Source organism: Rutidosis leptorrhynchoides, chromosome 2 (assembly GCF_046630445.1).
Source record: "Rutidosis leptorrhynchoides isolate AG116_Rl617_1_P2 chromosome 2, CSIRO_AGI_Rlap_v1, whole genome shotgun sequence".
Taxonomy (NCBI): Eukaryota; Viridiplantae; Streptophyta; class Magnoliopsida; order Asterales; family Asteraceae; genus Rutidosis; species Rutidosis leptorrhynchoides.
In genome coordinates, this window is record NC_092334.1 from 116600345 (window position 1) to 116621078 (window position 20734).

The window sequence follows — 20734 nt, forward strand, 5'->3', positions numbered from 1 at the left end:
AATTCCCGGATCCGTTGTTCTGTGGACGAAGTCTTGTATTTATAGGATAACCTTTCTTGTCCTCTATCGCCACGTAATAAGGTTAAAAGGATCGTGGCCTGCAAATTGTGTGATGACCCGGGAATTTCCGACCAAATTTAAACTTGATCTTTATATAATTCTGACATGATAAGCAAAGTTTGTAATGTTGAGTCTCGAAAATTTTGAAACTGTTTACATGAAATCATTCGACCTTTGACTATTCCCGACGATTCACGAACATTTTATAAATACGTATATATTATTATGAACCTACATATGATTTCTTTTAATAATTATTAATATATTGTATTATATATATATAATAGATATAAATATTATGTGTTGAAAATGTATAATATATATTCCCATTATAAAATATTATAATATATTAAATAAATATCTATATATTAATTATATATATATATATAAAACATTATTAACGTATTCATATTCACATATATTATATGATGTAATTATTAGGCAAACACAATTATATACTAATATGTATATATAAAAAAAATGTGTAAATATTAAATATTCAGTATATGCTCTTATATAATATGTTATAATATATAATATTAAGATATTAAATTAAATGATAAATTAAAATATAGTGACTAAGGTAATATTTTATTATCACTTTCAATATTAATATCAACTATAATATTTTAATATCATTATATTAAATATATAACACTCAAATATGAAAGTTGATATATATATATATATATATATATATATATATATATATATATATATATATATATATATATATATATATATATATATATATATATATATATATATCAATATTATTATCATTATTATTATTATTATGATTATTAATACTAATATAATTAGTATTATTAATATTATTATCATTTGTAATATTATCATTTTACTAATATTATTATGATTAAAATTGTTAGTACTACTAAAATCATTACATTATTATAAGTATTGTAAATGTAATACAAATTATTATTACTATTATTATTATTAACATCATTATTAATATTGTTATTAATTATCATTATAATTGTTATTAATATTGTTATTGAAAGTAATATTGTTATTAGTATATTTGAATTTATTAATTAATTTTAATCATATATAATAATACAGAATTATTAGCTATCATTATCTAATTTCGCTAACTTGTTTACTGAATTAGTTAACTGTATTAGATTGGTACTAATTGATATCAAATCACAGCATAAATACAAAATTCGTTATCAATCTGTTTCACCTTTAATTATTTATTTATTTTTTTTATTTATTCTGAAGACTGTCGACCCAATTTGTGTGCTAAATAAATCGAACAAGTACTCATTCAGTGATTCCAATCCTTCTTCACTATCATTATCAACTATCTATCATAATTAATTCAATATGTTGAATTAAAAGCAAAAGAATAAAAAATAAAAAAACTGAAACCACACGAACACCCCTGTTCTTGGTCATTTTATTAATTACTCGATTTCGAATATTTTTTCAAAAAGTATTAATGCAGAGATGTTAGGAAAGATCAACTTAGACTATCTGTAAGTTTTTGTGTTCCAATTCATTGTATTGATCTTTAATTTTGAAGTCAAACTTTTGAAATCAAAAAGTCAACCATCTGTTAATCACAAAATTCGAACTCGTTTTTATGATTCAAGTCAAATTGAGTATTTAGAAAGTTTCTAACAATCATTTAAAAACTTTTTCATGTTTTAATCTCTATCTGAAACACACTTAAACTTCGAATTTGAAATTGTGTTTATATCGTGCTGTATATATATCTGTGCAGCGTAATTTTTTTCTCTTCTGTTTTAATTGATTTAATCAATCAATTATTGTTTCTGTATCGTTTACACATCCTAAAATTTATTTAACGTTTAATTGAGTGTGGTTTGATCCATGAACCGATTTGATTTTTAATATGAAGAAGAAGGAGTTAAATGGATATAGGAACGTACGGGTTATTTATATATGTTTCTGTTATATTTCGAAAAAAGGGCAACAGCCCAACTGGTTTCATGTGATAACGGGTTTACGGGAGGTCTTGGGTTCGATTCTCGTCTGGTGCAATTCTTTTTAGGAAAACCTTTTTGAAAGGGTATATACTTTTACTTTCATTTTCTTTATTATTATTATTATTATTATTATTATTATTATTATTATTATTATTATTATTATTATTATTATTATTATTATTATTATTATTATTATTATTATTGTTATCATAATTATAATTAGTATAACTATTATTACTATTATCATTATTATTAATCTTATAAGAATTATTGATGTATTCATTATTATTAAGTTATCACTTATGTATTATTATAGTTATCTGTAGGAATGTTAATACAAGTAATATTATTTAGTATTATTGTTATTATCACTAAATATTATTATTAGTATGATTATTATTAATATAAGAATTACTATTATTATTATTATGATTAGGATTCTGAATTTAAGTTATAGAAACTATAGTCATAAGTTAGAGATTATATACGAAATTTATGATAAATCTGATTTGTATTATTAACACTATTATTATTATCATTATATTTTTTTATATAAAATTATCATTTTTATTATTAATATTATTATTAATATCATTTTACTAAAGGTATCAGTTTAATTAAAAATTATCATTTTATTAAGACTACCATTTATGCTACTATTATTATTACTATTATTATTATCATTATCATTCTTATCAATACTAGTATTATTACAAATAGATATTTTTATGCATTACAATAATATTAATATTACGTATCACTATATTATTATAATTATAATGGTAATCACTAAACTATATATATATATATATATATATATATATATATATATATATATATATATGTATATATATATATATATATATGTATATATATATATATGTATATATATATATGTATATATGTATATATATATATATATATATATATATATATATATATATATATATATATATATATATATAAAATCTATCAGTTAATACATAAATATATATTGTTATCATATATAAACCCTCATATATATATTTTTTATTAACACATTATAAATAATGATGAATATTGGCTATATAATATTGATAATGCTAAAAACGAACATATATTTCATAGCATTATTCCTCAAGAAAGACAAGCTTTTAGTTGCAATTGTTCTATTTACAAGTGATATTCGTTTAAATAATAAAAGGTGAAGACAGAAGACAGATTCGACGATTTGAAGACGCAAACGACCAAAAAGCTCAAAAGAACAAAAGACAATCAAAAAGGTTCCAATTATTGATAAGAAACGTCTCGAAATCACAAGAGTACAAGATTCAAAACGCAAAGTACAAGATATTAAATTGTACGCGAGGACGTTCGAAAATCCGGAACCGGGACCAGAGTCAACTCTTAACGCTCGACGCAACGGACTAAAAATTACAAGTTAACTATGTATATAAATATAATATAATATATAATTAATTATATTAATTATATATATATTATATATATATATTAAAAACCGTCGGCAGCAAGAAACTCCAAGGGTGTGAGCTGTAAATACATCTCCGCGACTCGCGGAGTTTTAAGGGCATTTTGCCGCGAGTCGCGGAGCCCCAATTTTCAACTCTGGCTATAAAGCCAACCGAATTCTGATCAAATTTCATATCTTATTTTCTCTATCTCTCTCAATATATACGATATATATATATATATAATTTATATTTTAATTTTAATTTTAATTTTAAATCCTAATAATAAGGGTATGTTAGCGAATGTTGTAAGGGTGTAAGTCGAAATTCTGTCCGTGTAACGCTACGCTATTTTTAATCATTGTAAGTTATGTTCAACCTTTTTATATTAATGTCTCGTAGCTAAGTTATTATTATGCTTATTTAAAACGAAGTAATCATGATGTTGGGCTAATTACTAAAATTGGGTAATTGGGCTTTGTACCATAATTGGGGTTTGGACAAAAGAACGACACTTGTGGAAATTAGACTATGGGCTATTAATGGGCTTTATATTTGTTTAACTAAATGAAAGTTTGTTAATGTTAATATAAAGATTTACAATTGGGCGTCCCTATAAATTACCATATACACTCGATCGGACACGATGGGCGGGGTATTTATATGTACGAATAATCGTTCATTTAACCGGACACGGGAATGGATTAATAGCCACTAGAATAATTAAAACAGGGGTGAAATTACATTCAAGGGTAATTGGTGTAATTGTTAACAAAGTAGTAAAACCTTGGTTTACACGCAGTCGATAACCTGGTGTATTCATTAAACAAAGTATTAAAACCTTGTTACAATTCGAATCCCCAATTAGTTGGAATATTTAACTTCGGGTATAATAATAATTTGACAAGGACACTTGCAATTTATATTTATGACTGATGGACTGTTATGGACAAAAACCAGACGGACATATTGAATAATCCAGGACAAAGGATAATTAACCCATGGGCATAAAACTAAAATCAACACGTCAAACATCATGATTACGGAAGTTTAAATAAGCATAATTCTTTTATTTCATATTTAATTTCCTTTATTTTATATTTAATTGCACTTCTAATTATCGCACTTTTATTTATTTTTATTTATTCGCACTTTTAATTATCGTACTTTTTAATTATCGCAATTTTATTTTATCGCACTTTTATTATTCGCAATTTCATTATCGTTATTTACTTTATGCTTTAATTTAAGTCTTGTATTTATTTTATATTTTACATTAGGTTTTAACTGCGACTAAAGTCTTAAAATCGACAAACCGGTCATTAAACGGTAAAAACCCCCCTTTATAATAATAATATTACTTATATATATGTTTGTATTTTTATAAAAGTAAACTAATATAGCGTTGAGCTTTGTTTAAAGATTTCCCTGTGGAACGAACCGGACTTACTAAAAACTACACTACTGTACGATTAGGTACACTGCCTATAAGTGTTGTAGCAAGGTTTAAGTATATCCATTCTATAAATAAATAAATATCTTGTGTAAAATTGTATCGTATTTAATAGTTTTTCCTAGTAAAATATAAACTATTTTATATACACCTCGCTTCACATCAAGTATTTTTGGCGCCGCTGCCGGGGACACTCTTAAACGCCGGAAGCGCAACGCTAATATAAAAAAAAAAAAAGATTTTTAGTTACTTTTATTAAAAGTCGCTTTTGTAAAAATACGTTTTAATTATTCAAAAATATAAAAAGAAAAACAAAAATATATGTATTTTTAAGATTTTGTAAATATTTAAGTTTTATAAGTTTCTTTATTTCTATTTTAGTTTATAAAAATATAAGTTTTATTTTAAAATCGTTTATTTAAATTAAAAACAGAAAACATAAAATAAAAAAAAAAAATAAAGAAAACGCGTAAAAATTTCAAACCTGTCAACAGAATTTCTGAACCCCGCGACTCGCGGGGTTTTCTTCTTTAATTGCCGCGACTCGCGGAGGGTTTCTGACAGGCGACAGGAAGCCCTAAACCTGCATTAATTACGGTTAATATTAATTATTATTAATTATTAAACCTAATTATTATTATTATTATTATTAGTTTTAGTTTTAGTTTTATTTTTACTTTTTATTTAATTTGTTGTATTTAGTTTTAATTAGTTTTTATTAAATTGTAAAATTAGTAGTTTTATTAAATAATAATATAAAAATAATATTTTTATAAAAATTGTACTTTTTACAACTTTTTGTATATTTTTATATTTTGTCCCTTTTTAATCGTTGTAGCATAACTTTTGTATTTTTAGCTCATATTTAATTTTAAACTTAGTTTTTGCTATAGTTATTTTTACTCCTATATTTTTAGGCTTTGCCGTAGAATTCCTTAAGTGCTTTTTCTTTAGACTAAGATTTAGGTGCTTTAGAATTTTGCGACGCCTTTTTAAGTTTTAGTTTCTTTTTAAGTTATTTCCATTTGGGATTTAATTTTTCCTGTAAGCTTTAATATTTTTAGACCTTTTATTATGTATCAATTATCATTTCAATTAGTAATTTCAATTTGCGATTATAATTTTAAGTTAGTTGTAGTAATAAGGTTAGGTTAGTTAAGTATTTTTAAGTTTTATAAGTTTCTTTTATTTTTTTTCGTCACCTTTTATTTTTCAACCATTTTTCTTTTTCAACCTTTTTCCGACGAACTCTTTTTCTCTCTTATTTCTCGCCATTCTAGTTTTTAGGACTTAGAATTTTTTCTACTTCTTATCTAAATTTCTTAAAATTACGAAAATTTATTTTGAGTGGTTAAATTGATAGACATCAAAATTTTCTGGTTCGTAGTAATAGTTGGATTTGTACGTGGACCGGGTTATTGGAGCCAAACAGTCCTCAATTATATTGAGACCAAACGAATCCTGCCCCTCTGCTGCATCTTTTGGCTATTCGAAACGTGGGCAAAATCAGAAAAGTCTATTGATTGAATAACTTATTATAATTTTTCTTTCCTTTTAAAAACTAATAGGATATTCTGTGAATGCACCGAGCAAGACGTTCATCACCTTTTGTACGTTCACCACCTGTAACTCGATCAAGACATCGTTTAACAAATATAACCGCCGTTGATTTTTCTTTAGAATCGTCATCCAGTCGACCAAGTACTTCAGTTCAAATTTCCGATAATCCAGTTTTTGAAACAAACCTCACAATTGAGAATCCGGAAAATATTCAGGAACGGTTCATAGATCCTGAACCATTAAACTTTCCTCCGGAACCACCAATCATTCAAACAGAGATTGTTGAGGAACGAACCATTAAATCAGAATCATCTAGTGATACCGATTCAACAAATTCAATTATGGAGAATCTGGAACCTTTAAGTATGGAAGACCGAATGAGAGCTAAACGCACTGGCCAAGGTCACGCAATTACTCATCCAGACATTAATGCGCCAGATTATGAAATCAAAGGACAAATTCTACACATGGTGACTAATCAATGCCAATTTAGTGGTGCGCCGAAGGAAGATCCAAATGAACATCTACGTACCTTTAATAGGATCTGCACACTATTTAAAATCCGAGAAGTGGAGGATGAACAGATATATCTCATGTTATTTCCCTGGACTTTAAAGGGAGAAGCCAAAGATTGGTTGGAATCGTTACCTGAAGGGGCAATCGATACATGGGACGTTTTAATTGACAAATTTCTTAAACAATTTTTTCCTGCATCTAAAGCCGTAAGACTTCAAGCAGAAATTGTTACGTTCACACAGAAGCCAAATGAAACTCTATATGAGGCGTGGACAAGATATGGAAAGTTGTTAAGAGGATGTCCGCAACATGGTTTAGACACCTGTCAAATAGTACAAATATTCTACCAAGGATGCGACATCACTACAAGGAAAGATATAGATATAGCAGCTGGTGGTTCTATTATGAAGAAAACCGAAACTGATGCTTACAAGATTATTGATAATACTGCTTCCCACTCACATGAGTGGCATCAAGAAAAAGATATCATTAGATCATCTAAAGCAGCTAGAGCCGATTCTAGCCATGACTTAGATTCCATTTCCGCAAAGATAGATGCTTTCGAGAGACGAATGGAAAAGATGACTAAAGATATTCATGCTATACGAATTAGTTGTGAGCAGTGTGGAGGACCACATTTGACAAAAGATTGTCTCAGTATTGAATTAACAATGGAACAAAGAGAGAATATTTCATACATAAACCAAAGGCCTGGAAATAATTATCAGAATAATTATCAACCGCCAAGACCGATTTACAATCAAAACCAGAATTATAACCGAAATATTCCATACAACAACCAACAAGGTCCTAGCAATCAACAAGTATCCAATAATACTTACAATCAGCAAAGACCTAATTTTCAAAACAAACCACCACAACAAACCGATGATAAAAAACCAAATTTAGAAGATATGATGACGAAGCTAGTTGAAACTCAAACGCAGTTTTTTACATCTCAAAAACAAACTAATGAACAAAATGCTCAAGCATTTAGAAATCAACAAGCTTCTATTCAAAATCTGGAACAAGAAGTGAGTAACCTAGCAAGGTTAATAGGTGAAAGAAAACCGGGAAGTCTACCTAGCGATACAAATGCTAACCCCCGGAATGAAACAGCTAAAGCTATTACCACAAGAAGTGGTACAACACTTAAATCACCTGAAATACCAGTAACTTCTGATGAAACTATTCCTACTCCACAAGAACCACAACCTGATCAAGATAAGGAAAAAGAACCGGTAGTTGAAAAGGTTAATGAAAATAACACAGTTAAGGATAAACCTTATGTTAAACCATACCAACCACCACTTCCTTACCCGAGTAAAATGAAGAAGGAAAAACTTGAAGCCGAGCAATCCAAATTCTTGGATATGTTTAAACAGATAAATGTAAATCTTCCTTTCATTGATGTGATTTCAGGAATGCCAAGATATGCTAAATTCTTGAAAGATCTAATCACGAATAGAAAGAAAATGGAAGAACTCTCGGCTGTTACTATGAATGCTAATTGTTCAGCAGTGCTGTTGAATAAGATACCAGAAAAACTATCTGATCCAGGAAGTTTCACAATTCCATGTTTTCTGGGTAGTCTTAGTTCAATAGAAGCATTGGCAGACTTAGGTGCTAGTATAAATCTAATGCCGTATTCACTATACGCTAAACTAGACCTTGGAGAATTAAAACCAACCAGAATAAGCATACAACTAGCCGATAGATCAATAAAATATCCTAGAGGGATAATGGAAAACATGCTAGTTAAAGTTGGTACTTTAGTATTTCCAGTAGATTTTGTTGTTTTGGACATGGAAGAAGATTCTCAAGTTCCTCTCATATTAGGAAGACCATTCTTAAACACGGCTAAAGCAATGATAGACGTGTTCGGTAAGAAACTGACCCTAAGTATAGAGGATGAGAGTGTTGCCTTTTCAGTTGATAGAGCAATGCAACAACCACAATCTGCAGATGATACATGTTATTATATTCAAACTATAGATGCACATGCAGAATTATTAGAAGAATTTCCAGAATTACAAGGAACAGGAGAATGTTCTTTAGGAGAAGGTAATGAACCAATTGATGAAGCTGAAATGTTAGCTACACTTATAGCTAATGGATATGAACCAACAACAGAAGAAATTCAAATGCTAAAAGAAGAAGACAGATATCGATATAAATCATCGATAGAAGAACCTCCGAAATTAGAGTTAAAGCCACTTCCAAACCATTTGGAATACGCTTATTTACATGGTGAATCTGAATTACCTGTAATAATATCGTCTTCTCTTACTGAAAATGAGAAATCACAACTCATTTCTGTGTTGAAAGCTCATAAACCAGCCATTGCATGGAAGATTCATGATATTAAAGGAATAAGTCCTTCGTATTGCACACATAAAATCCTTATGGAAGAAGGTCATAAAACGTATGTGCAACGCCAACGAAGACTAAATCCTAATATGCAAGATGTAGTTAAGAAAGAGATTATTAAACTGCTAGATGCAGGTTTGATATATCCAATCTCTGATAGTCCATGGGTAAGCCCAGTTCAATGCGTGCCTAAGAAGGGTGGCATGACTGTTATCACAAATGAGAAAAATGAGCTTATTCCTACTAGGACTGTAACAGGATGGCGTGTATGTATTGATTATAGAAAATTAAATGACGCCACCAGAAAAGATCACTTTCCCTTACCTTTCATAGATCAAATGTTGGAAAGATTAGCCGGAAATAGTTACTATTGTTTTCTAGATGGATTTTCCGGATATTTTCAAATTCCAATAGCACCCGAAGATCAAGAGAAAACCACATTCACGTGCCCTTATGGTACGTTTGCTTACAAACGCATGCCATTTGGACTTTGTAACGCCCCTGCAACCTTTCAAAGGTGTATGATGGCGATTTTTCATGACATGATAGAAGAATGCATGGAAGTTTTCATGGATGACTTTTCAGTCTTCGGTGATACATTTAAATCATGTCTAGTTAATCTGGAACGAATGCTAATTAGATGCGAAAAATCAAATCTAGTACTTAATTGGGAGAAATGCCATTTCATGGTTAAAGAAGGCATCGTTCTTGGACATAAAATTTCAAAAGAAGGAATTGAAGTGGATAGAGCTAAAGTAGATGTAATTGCTAAACTTCCACATCCCACCAATGTTAGAGGAGTTAGGAGTTTTCTAGGGCATGCCGGTTTTTACCGACGTTTCATAAAAGATTTTTCTAAAATTGCCACTCCTATGAATAAACTCCTAGAAAAGGATGCTCCATTCATCTTTTCAGATGAATGTATCAAATCTTTTAATATTCTTAAAGAAAAACTCACTAATGCACCGATCATGATAACACCAAATTGGAATCTACCATTTGAACTAATGTGCGATGCAAGTGATTTTGCAATGGGAGCCGTTTTAGGACAAAGGATTGAAAAACGATTTCAACCTATATATTATGCTAGTAAGACATTACAAGGAGCACAAACGAACTATACAACTACTGAAAAAGAACTCCTTGCTATTGTCTTTGCTTTTGACAAATTTCGATCATATCTCGTTCTAGCAAAAACGGTGGTCTATACCGACCATTCTGCTCTTAGATACCTATTTTCAAAACAAGATGCTAAACCAAGATTAATCCGTTGGATCTTACTCTTACAAGAGTTTGATATTGAAATCCGAGATAAAAGAGGAGCAGAAAATCTCGCCGCTGATCATCTTTCTCGTCTTGAAAATCCCGAATTAGAAGTTCTGAATGAATCGGCCATAAAAGACAACTTTCCTGATGAATATCTATTGAAGATAGATTATAAAGAAATCCCATGGTTTGCAGACTATGCAAACTACTTAGTTTGTGGATTCCTTGAAAAAGGATTATCGTACCAAAGACGAAAGAAATTCTTCAGTGATATAAAACACTATTTCTGGGAAGATCCACATCTGTTTAAAAGTTGTCCCGATGGAATAATACGCCGATGTGTATTTGGAGATGAAGCTAGTAAAATTTTAAACCATTGTCACACAGGACCAACAGGAGGGCATTATGGGCCTCAAGTATGTGAAGTATTTGACATTTGGGGTATTGACTTTATGGGTCCATTTCCAAAATCTCATAATAATCTATATATACTCGTAGCCATTGATTATGTATCTAAATGGGCGGAAGCACAAGCTCTCCCAACTAACGATGCACGAGTTGTAGTCAACTTTTTAAAACGTCTTTTTGCAAGGTTTGGAACACCGAAAGCTTTAATAAGTGATCGGAGAACTCATTTTTGTAATAATCAACTTGAGAAAGTTCTTAAAAGATATGGAGTAACTCATAAAATCTCCACCGCATATCATCCACAAACAAGTGGACAAGTTGAAAATACAAACCGAGCTTTAAAACGTATTCTAGAGAAAACCGTAGGATCAAATCCGAAGGAATGGTCCATTAAATTGGAGGATGCACTCTGGGCTTTTAGAACAGCCTACAAAACTCCAATTGGAACCACACCTTTTAGACTTGTGTATGGAAAAGCATGTCATCTTCCAGTAGAAATTGAACACAAAGCATTTTGGGCTTTGAAGACATGTAATCTTGATTTACATGAAGCCGGACGTCTACGATTAAGTCAACTAAACGAATTAGAAGAATTAAGACATGAAGCATACGAAAATTCGTTAATCTATAAAGAAAGAACGAAGAAATGGCATGATAAAAGAATCAGAAGTTCAAAAGAATTTAAAGAAGGAGACAGAGTTCTTCTTTTCAATTCACGATTCAAGCTATTTCCTGGAAAATTGAAATCAAGATGGTCTGGACCATTCATAGTCAAAAGAGTTTTCCCATACGGAACGATAGAATTGATAAATTCAAATGGGATTGAATTTAAAGTTAATGGTCACAGAGTTAAACATTACATACATGGTCCGATGGAAGTCGACAACGAAGTTAATCACAATTTCGACACCACAGCTAACTAAGTGTGGGGAGAATCAAGTCTTTAAAGGATAATATGTATTTCTGTTAGAGTTAGATTGTCTGTTTTCGTGTAGTTCTCGAAAATGGAACACGTATGGTCTTTCCCTAGCAGACCCTAAAGAACTAGTCTTCTCCCCCCATTCTGAATTTTTATTTTTTTAGGTTTTTACAAAATGAAGACTGCCTGTGAACTAAACCATGGTCTAATGCTACACGCTTTGATCACTAAAAGAAATAATGACATACTACCGAGCGAATTAGTATCAGTAATCAGAGAAAGAATGGACGGAGTTAGAAAAGGATCCAGATGCGAAGATAATAAGTTACAATTTGGTAAAGGAAAATCAAAATCCGCAGCGAAAAGAAGAGCACGACACCTAGAAAGATGTCACAAATGCGGAAAATGGTCACATGGAGGTAAATGTTCAAATAATCAAACCTATTCAAATACCGAATTTGTTACTTTATGCAGAGACGGACCGTTCATATGTTTAGAAGAAAAGACAATGAATGCTCGAGGTTACGCCTATGCAGCCATGGAATACCAATTAAACCGACTATCTTATGAATATAATAGATCATATAACTAAGAAATCTATTTCACAGGTATGTCTGTACAGTTTTTATTTTTATTTTTATTTTTAACCTTTTGATAATAAACGCTAATTTGTTCGCTAAAAAGTATTAAATTGGTATTGAATAAAATTAGGTTTGGCGACCGAAATTATTGATATCCTTCAAAAATTTATTACATCACTGCGAAATTTAACGTTTATTCTTAAGGTATAAATATCTTTAATCAATCAACCCAAAATATTTCAAAAATTCGTCATGAGTTAAATTAGGTCTTGGAACCGAAATTACTTTACCGAAAAGAGGGGCGCATATTTTTGATAATATTTGATTGATTAAAGTGGGATAAAAAGACAAAAAGATTTTTAATTTTATTTTTACCATATTTTTAAAATTAATATTTAAATCTTAAATTAATATTGTAAACTTTGTAAAAACAATATATTTAAAATTGTAAATATTTGAAAAATTAATATAAGTTTGATATGAATTTATAAATTTTTAAATTAAGTTTGGTGTGAACTTTTAATTTTTAAAATATGAATTTTTAATTTTATGCATTTCAAATTTTAAGTTTGGTGTGATTATTTTTTTTATTAATTTTGAATTTTATATTTAAGTTGTGTGAATTTAAAAACAAAAATTTACTTTATCTCATTAAGTTAAGAATATGATTTTTAAAATTCGTCGTAAGTTGAAGACTAGGTCTTTGAACCGAAATTGCTTTACCCAAGGGAGGGACGAGAACTTTTATTATCATTATTTTTAATCTTATTAATTTAAAGTATGCCAAAAACATTTAAAAAAACCCAAAAATCTTAGCTTTTAAAACAATCGCTACAAAAAGACAAATTTTAAAATTTTGTCGAAGGACGGACTAGGACATCGATCCGAAACGACCTCGTCCTAAATAACAAGGGAAACAAAATTTTAAAATTAAATACTTAATTGATTTATAAGTTAAAGATTATAAAAAAAAAAAATAAAAAATAAAAAATACCAATCTCCGCGACTCGCGGAGTTTGCAGTGCAAAACCTCCGCGACTCGCGGAGGGACCAAATTACAGAAAAAAAAATATAGAGAGCTGCACGAACTGATCAGCTCCCACACACAAAACTGCAAAAATACAGCTCGAAAAAACCCCGAAAACCACCGAAAATCACCCCCAAAAATCTCAATTTTTAACCGTTAATCACCAAATTTTTTGCTAAAATCATGTTGAGAAGGATGATATCTAAGAATTACTCAAGAAAAACGGTAAATTTCTACACCTAAACACCATTTAATTCGAATTTTAGTGTTCTTGAGCTATTTTTTTCCCCAATTTGATTTTGATGCTTTTTAGTGTAATTAGACTTAAATTGTTTATGTATTATGCTTGTATAACCTAGATTGATGTTGTTTAACATGATTAGAAGCCTTAAACTTCAATTTTTGAATAATCTAGGGTTTGTGTTCTTGAGCAAATTTGGGGCTTTTTGATATAAACAGGTTATGGCCGATTTTTGTCATGAATTATTGCTAAATTGAGTAGTGTAACATGTCTAGGTAGTTAAATGATCCAAACTTTGAGCCTAAACATGATTTTGAGAATTAAAGTGGACTTTTTCAAGTCCAAAATTCATGAACTTGATTTTTGAAAGATAATGCCATTTGAGACTTGTTTATTTGCTAGTAATGATTATTTTGACATGTTATTTGAGTTGAATGCTTATGAACTTGGCGAAAATTTTCGTATATGCTTATTTGAAAAAGTATAGATTTGATAAAAATGTGAAAATGAGCTTAAGTTTGATATAAATTGATAATGTCATTGTAATTATTTTGATTGATGATTTTGCTGACACTAATGCATATTTGGATGCACAAAATTTGTGTTTGATGTGTTTTGCAGAATGAAAGGGGTGAATCTTCATCCCAAGCCCGCCATGCTCCTGCTGAGAACTTGGAACAACAGGAGGTAGATAACTACTACAAGCAGGATGTACCTCATCCAGTCATGACCTTTTCAGATATGCACTTGGAACAGTTGCACCCGAACCTGAGATTTGACAGACTTTGGATAGATTATCCAAAATATCAACGGGGTTTGCATACTCTTCATTCCAAGGTTGTTGATGTAGTGACCCGAACTTTTCCATGTTTATATATATTAATTGAGATTGATATTTACATGATTAAATGTTTCCAACATGTTAAGCAATCAAACTTGTTAAGACTTGATTAATTGAAATATGTTTCATATAGACAATTGACCACCCAAGTTGGCCGGCGATTCACGAACGTTAAAACTTGTAAAAACGACATGACGATATATATATGGATATACATATGGTTAACATGAGATTATGATAAGTAAGTATCTCCATAAGTATATTAACAATGAGTTATATACATATAAACAAGACTACTAACTTAAGGATTTCGAAACGAGACATATATGTAACGATTATCATTGTAACGACAGTTAAATGTATATATATCATATTAAGATATATTAATATATCATAATATCATGATAATATAATAATTTAACATCTCATTAGATATAATAAACAATGGTTTAACAACATTAATTGAGATCGTTAACTTAAAGGTTTCAAAACAACACTTACATGTAATGACTAACGATGACTTAACGACTCAGTTAAAATGTATATACATGTAGTGTATTTAGATGTATTAAAATACTTTTGGAAGACTTCAAAACATATATCAAAACACTCATACTTAACGAAAATGGTTATAGTTACTTTCCCATTCTTTTCTTTCATCAAGAATTCTAGTCGTATTTTTACCCGTATTATACACAGCTTCAAAACGTACTTACTATGGGTATATACCAATAGGAACTAGCATGGGATTTCACTCTTGATTATGTCATGTATGACTAATCAATTTTAACTTCTACCATGAGCTAGTCAACTAACTAGAACTCCTTTTAACCCCACTCACCACTCACCAATTACCACTCATCATTCACTCCATTTCACTTCCAATTCTCTTTCTAATTCTCTCTCAACACACCCACACTATTATGAACGTATTTTTCCAGTAGTTAATCATCATCTTCATCAAAAATCACTTCAAGAATCAAGCTATAATCATCATAGGAAGAACACTTCAAGAACACTTCAAAAATCCCTTCAAGTTTACTAATTTACTTCCAAGCTTTCTAATCCATTCCAAGTAATCATCTAAGATCAAGAAACCTTTGTTATATACAGTAGGTTATCTTTCTTATTCAAGGTAATATTCATATTCAAACTTTGATTCAATTTCTATAACTATAAACTATCTTAATTCGAGTAAAAATCTTACTTGAACTTGTTTTTGTGTCATGATCCTACTTCAAGAACTTTCAAGCCATCCAAGATCCTTTGAAGCTAGATCATTTATTGTCACTTCCAGTAGGTTTACCTACTAAAATTGAGGTAGTAATGATGTTCATAACATCATTCGATTCATATATATAAAACTATCTTATTCGAAGGTTTAAACTCGTAATTACTAGAACATAGTTTAGTTAATTCTAAACTTGTTCGCAAACAAAAGTTAATCCTTCTAACTTGACTTTTAAAATCAACTAAACACATATTCTATATCTATATGATATGCTAACTTAATGATTTAAAACCTGAAAACACGAAAAACACCGTAAAACCGGATTTACGCCGTCGTAGTAACACCGCGGGCTGTTTTGGGTTAGTTAATTAAAAACTATGATAAACTTTGATTTAAAAGTTGTTATTCTGAGAAAATGATTTTTATTATGAACATGAAACTATATCCAAAAATTATGGTTAAACTCAAAGTGGAAGTATGTTTTCTAAAATGGTCATCTAGACGTCGTTCTTTCGACTGAAATGACTACCTTTACAAAAACGACTTGTAACTTATTTTTCCGACTATAAACCTATACTTTTTCTGTTTAGATTCATAAAATAGAGTTCAATATGAAACCATAGCAATTTGATTCACTCAAAACGGATTTAAAATGAAGAAGTTATGGGTAAAACAAGATTGGATAATTTTTCTCATTTTAGCTACGTGAAAATTTGTAACAAATCTATTCCAACCATAACTTAATCAACTTGTATTGTATATTATGTAATCTTGAGATACCATAGACACGTATACAATGTTTCGACCTATCATGTCGACACATCTATATATATTTCGGAACAACCATAGACACTCTATATGTGAATGTTGGAGTTAGCTATACAGGGTTGAGGTTGATTCCAAAATATATATAGTTTGAGTTGTGATCAATACTGAGATACGTATACACTGGGTCGTGGATTGATTCAAGATAATATTTATCGATTTATTTCTGTACATCTAACTGTGGACAACTAGTTGTAGGGTACTAACGAGGACAGCTGACTTAATAAACTTAAAACATCAAAATATATTAAAAGTGTTGTAAATATATTTTGAACATACTTTGATATATATGTATATATTGTTATAGGTTCGTGAATCAACCAGTGGCCAAGTTTTACTTCCCGACGAAGTAAAAATCTGTGAAAGTGAGTTATAGTCCCACTTTTAAAATCTAATATTTTTGGGATGAGAATACATGCAGGTTTTATAAATGATTTACAAAATAGACACAAGTACGTGAAACTACATTCTATGGTTGAATTATCGAAATCGAATATGCCCCTTTTTATTAAGTCTGGTAATCTATGAATTAGGGAACAGACACCCTAATTGACGCGAATCCTAAAGATAGATCTATTGGGCCTAACAAACCCCATCCAAAGTACCGGATGCTTTAGTACTTCGAAATTTATATCATATCCGAAGGGTGTCCCGGAATGATGGGGATATTCTTATATATGCATCTTGTTAATGTCGGTTACCAGGTGTTCACCATATGAATGATTTTTATCTCTATGTAGGGGATGTGTATTGAAATATGAAATCTTGTGGTCTATTATTAAGATTTGATATATATAGGTTAAACCTATAACTCACCAACATTTTTGTTGACGTTTTAAGCATGTTTATTCTCAGGTGATTATTAAGAGCTTCCGCTGTCGCATACTTAAATAAGGACGAGATTTGGAGTCCATGCTTGTATGATATTGTGTAAAAACTGCATTCAAGAAACTTATTTTGTTGTAACATATTTGTATTGTAAACCATTATGTAATGGTCGTGTGTAAACAGGATATTTTAGATTATCATTATTTGATAATCTACGTAAAGCTTTTTAAACCTTTATTGATGAAATAAAGGTTATGGTTTGTTTTAAAATGAATGCAGTCTTTGAAAAACGTCTCATATAGAGGTCAAAACCTCGCAACGAAATCAATTAATATGGAACGTTTTTAATCAATAAGAACGGGACATTTCAGTTGGTATCCGAGCGTTGGTCTTAGAGAACCAGAATTTTGCATTAGTGTGTCTTATCGAGTTTGTTAGGATGCATTAGTGAGTCTGGACTTCGACCGTGTTTACTTGAAAAATGATTGCTTAACAAATTTTGTTGGAAACTATATATTTTTAACATGTGAATATTATGTGATATATTAATCTCTTAACGCGTTTGATATTATGTGATAGATGTCTACCTCTAGAACAAGTCCCATTGACTCACCTAATAATAATGAAGAGTCAAATGTAAATTGGAATGATTCGTGGACTGATTCACAAGTTCCCGAAGAGGAACCGGAAGGAGAGTCGGAACCGGAAGAAGTGTCGGAACTGGAAGAAGAATCGGAACCGGAAGAAGAATCGGAACCGGATGAAGAAATAGAACCGGTGGGGGAAATAATAAAACGGTTAAGTAAAAGAAAATCCTCAACCAACCGACCAAGGTTAATTATGGTCAATGGTGTTTCCGCCAAGGAAGCAAAATATTGGGAGGATTACCAATTCTCCGATGAATCGGATTCCGACGAGAATTCCGATAATGTTATAGAAATTACCCCAACTGAATTTAAAAAGGCAAAAGAAAATAATAAGGGAAAGGGCATAAAAATAGAGAAGTCTAATTCCAACCCCGATGAACTTTATATGTATCGTCAACCCCCGAAGTCCTTAAGTTGTAACAATGACCCGGGAACCTCTAAACCACCAGGTTTTTCTAAACCAATGTGGAAAATTACGGCTCGTATTAGGGGAACATCATATATCCCTAGAAACTTGGCAAAACGAACCAAAACCGAAGAAGAAGAAACAAGCGAGTCGGAATAAGATAGTTGTATTCGTGTGGTGTAATATATGTAATATAGTGTGCTTATGCTTTATGATATACGTAAAAATTGCTTGTATTAATAAGTATTTTTTTTTATGAATCTAACTCTTGTCTATTTTACAGTATAAAAACACAAAATGGATAGACAACCCAATATTTTAAGAGACCTACCCGGAGACATGATTGATGAAATCTTGTCTAGAGTCGGTCAGAATTCTTCGGCACAACTATTTAAGGCGAGATCAGTTTGTAAGACATTCGAAGAACGTTCCAAGAATGTCTTGGTTTATAAGAGACTTTCGTTTGAAAGATGGGGGATATCACATTGGGAAACCCATAAGTTACGATGTGTTTACTTTGACGCATATATTGCGGGGAACCCAAATGCTATTTTACGCAACGGGTTAAGAAATTATTTTGACTCAATATATCCGAATATTGGACTTCGTGATTTAGAAAAAGCGGCTAACATGCAACATAAAGAAGCATGTTATGCTTACGGATTAGTAATGTTTGCTTCTCACCAAAGTGAGAACAAGAACATCGGGCTACAACTATTAAACAAAACGTTCCCACAAGTGACGGAGTCGGTAATTGGAGTAAGAAATGAGGTTTTTAGATTGTTACGGGACTGTTGGACATTACGTAACCCTCGTCCCTTTGACGACGTTACAACACGCTGTCTTATCAACGGCCATAACGGTTATGTTGCACAAGACCAAGGATGGGAAGTAGTCCTAGTAAAACCAGAATGCATGACTTGTTTCTGGACGTATGAATTACGTGTCTTTATTGCCTTTGCTGAACGACTTGTGTACTAGCTAGAATTATCTTCACAACTATCTTGTATCAAAGTTATTATGTGCTATATTTCATGCTTTATGTAAAATAAGCGGTATTGTAAGTTTGTAAAATATTGTATAAAAGTTTGAACGCGAAATATTATTATAATCAGTTTTTCATATAGAATTGTAGTAGTTGAATTGTATATTAGCTACTAAGTATGAACTTAACGGGTAGGTACTACCCGAATTTAAACTTATAAAACGCTAATATGAAGAAAAAGCTTTTATAAATGAGTTCATATTATGCTACGAAATACTATTAACTACTCTTAATATTCTGTATGATTAACTTGTTCCATTTGACTATTTTGAAGGAAATGGCACCGACTACTCGACACACCGTGAATATGAATGAAGAGGAATTTCGTACTTTTCTAGCTTCAAACATAGCCGCAGTACAGGCTGCGCTACATACCAACAATAATCTTGGATCTAGCAGTACAGGAAATCGTGTAGGATGCACCTACAAAGAATTCACTGCCTGCAAACCTTTGGAATTTGATGGAACCGAAGGACCGATCGGATTGAAACGGTGGACCGAGAAGGTCGAATCGGTGTTTGCCATAAGTAAGTGTACTGAAGAGGACAAATTGAAGTACGCTACGCATACCTTCACAGGTTCTGCGTTAACATGGTGGAATACCTATCTAGAACAAGTGGGACAAGACGATGCGTACGCACTACCGTGGTCAGCATTCAAGCACTTGATGAACGAGAAGTACCGTCCCAGAACCGAGGTCAATAAGCTCAAGACAGAACTTAGAGGGTTACGAACCCTAGGATTTGATATTACCACGTACGAAAGACGATTCACAGAATTGTGCCTATTGTGTCCGGGAGCATTCGAAGATGAGGAAGAGAAGATCGACGCGTTTGTGAAAGGATTACCGGAAAGAATCCAAGAAGATATAAGTTCACACGAGCCCGCCTCCATACAACAGGCATGTAGAATGGCTCACAAACTAGTGAACCAGATTGAAGAAAGAATTAAAGAACAGACTGCTGAAGAGGCCAATGTGAAGCAAGTCAAAAGAAAGTGGGAGGAAAACGGTGATAAGAATCACCAATACAACAACAACAGCAATTACAACAATAATCGCAATAATTATCCCAACAATCGCAA